Here is a 2,525-nt window from a genome sequence, read left to right as displayed (position 1 = left end):
TCTGGGCCTAGCACTCCCATCTATACAACCCTACTCTTCTAGTTCTAAGCTTCCACAATTTTGGGATTTCTATGGCACCTAATGACATTTATTGCTTTGCACCATGTTGCTACATTGTAGTAAGTCCTTAAAACATCATTCGTTCATTCATGCATTCATTCATCCATGCATTCATTCTTATCATACCACACTGGCATAACATACTGGCATATGGCAGCCTTGGAGTTAACAAGATCTGGATTTAAGCCAGGCTTCAGACACATACAAGCTGTGTGACCATGGACAAGTCACTTAACCTCTCAGTGCCCTCAGGCAAATTTCTAAGATGGTAAGTGCATATGATTTACTGATGTCTTTCTTTCACAATTTATTCATATCAGTGGAGGAAGTTCTCTCAAATTGAGGAAAGCAAAGGTCTAGGATTATTATATTTTCAGGAGTATATGACCCATGTTCCCCAATAAATGGCTCCACCGCAGGGACCCTGTCTTACATTGCGATGTGTCCTTACTACACCTAATGGAATGCTTTATACATAATTGATAAAAATTTTTGAAATGAATAAATAGTCATGGATAAATTAATTCCCAGAATTCTAGAGGCACCTAGGAAATGCCTATTCTGCAACACAGATCAATGAAATAGAAGATTCTAGACTTAGGGCTAGAAGGACTCTCAGAGGCCATTTAGTCTGGTCTCTCATTTCACAAATGAGTAAACTAAGGCCAATAGAGATTAAGGGAAGTTCGGCTTAAATCCAGTTCTGACTCCAAGCCTGCCTTTAACCATCTGCATTATGCAGATATGCAACAATAAAAATGACCTTGCTCAATGTTGTAAGGTAATAAATGTCAGAGACAGATTTTGACACAGGAGTCATTTTAATTAAATTTTATTTTTTTCAATTAGTGAGTATTTTTCTCCTTCCCACCTCTCCCCATACATGGCAAAAGGAAAAGAAAAAAAAAAGACTCATCAACTATACACAGTCAAGTGAAACGATTTCCCAAATTGGCCACGTCCAAATATGTGGGGCTCATTCTGTATATTTAGTCCATCACTTGTCTGGCAGGACTGGGTGGTGGTCTTCCATCATCTGTCCTCTGGATGCACGGTTGGCCATTGAATTGCAGGTATTTTTCTACAGCATTGTACCGTACCCCCACCCCCACTCCTTACCATCCTTCTCTCAGAACTCAGGGGATTACTAGGCAGAATGTTTTATATATTGTCAGATGTGGTCACTGCATGGAGTGCTTTTACTTAACCATTTTTCTTTGTTACAGGAAAAGGTTCAATATCAAGGGGATGTAGGATGGAAGATATTTTCAGAAATAATTATGATGTGAAAAGACATCAATAAAACTTAATAAATGAATGGATGAATGATAAAGAATGTGTATTTCATTCCTCCCTGTGTCCTGCCTTCTGCCCGTCTGAGGTCACTTTAATTTCTCTGTATTTCACTTTTCCCTGCAACCATGAGGTGAAGGTAACTTGACCTTTGTAGCAGCAATCAGAAAAAAATGGGAAATGAAAAGGACCTTCAAAGACGAGGCTTTGCACAAACACACACAAAGAATCAGAATCAGGCACATCTCCCTGGTCTGAAATTCCTTTCTTTAGAGGAAAAAAAATGCTTTGCACACCCTGCCTGTGAGGGGCTGTGCTCACCCTGCAGGACTGCAGAGGCACGCCCACTCAGAGAACAGCTCAGACCACGTGATTCTGTCCCAGCCGAGTTGGGATTCTAAGGCAAAGGAGAAGAGCCGACTGGATGGGTGAAGAGGCAGAGGAGAATTTACTGTTGGAGAGCTCTCTCCTGGCAGCTCTCCTCTCTCTTCTGTTGAGAGCTCTGCTAGAGGACCGTGCCCATCTATACCCTTTAGGGCATGTCCTAAAGGGCTCCTTGGGAGGAGAGAGGGCACAATGATCCCAAGCTTTCCAAATCCACCCTAGAAACTGGGTCCTGGGAGCTGCCAGGTTTGGGTGAGGTCACATCATGAACTCCCTGAGTCCGTAGGGCCACCCCTTGAAGGATCAATATCCTAATTGTATCATTGCTATAAAATTCTCTGACTCATGCCATCCTTAAATGAAAAAGAGCTTATTCAAGTGGAGGTGGCCTGCTCCACCCCTCCCAACTCTCGAAGACCTGGGTTCAACTATTAAGTTACAGTCCCTAATCTGACAGGGGCTAGCAGCAGCCAGTGCCCAGAGGGAATGCTGGTATTGCCACTCAGCTGTGGTTGGTGACTTTATCCTTTTGGGGGTCACATGAAGGGAGGGAAGAGGGTATGAAGCGAAGATAAAGATGAAAGAAGCCTTTCCTGGGGGAAAGAGTTATTTAAAACTCACTGTGAATGAATTGTGAAAGAAAGACATTGGAATCTAAAGAATGGTGGGGGCCTGCTGCCATATCAACTGGAAAAGGCTTCTGAAGTCATCTTGTCTTGCAGGGAAGACCAGAGGGCAAAGCAAGGAAGGGACATATCTTCCATTCAGGGGTGTGCTCAGCTCCCTTA

Source organism: Petaurus breviceps, unplaced genomic scaffold (genome assembly GCF_028583685.1).
Source record: "Petaurus breviceps papuanus isolate PSGF00001 unplaced genomic scaffold, PetGlider_PUasm1.0 98, whole genome shotgun sequence".
Lineage (NCBI taxonomy): Eukaryota > Metazoa > Chordata > Mammalia > Diprotodontia > Petauridae > Petaurus > Petaurus breviceps.
Note: the sequence above shows the minus strand (reverse complement) of the source record.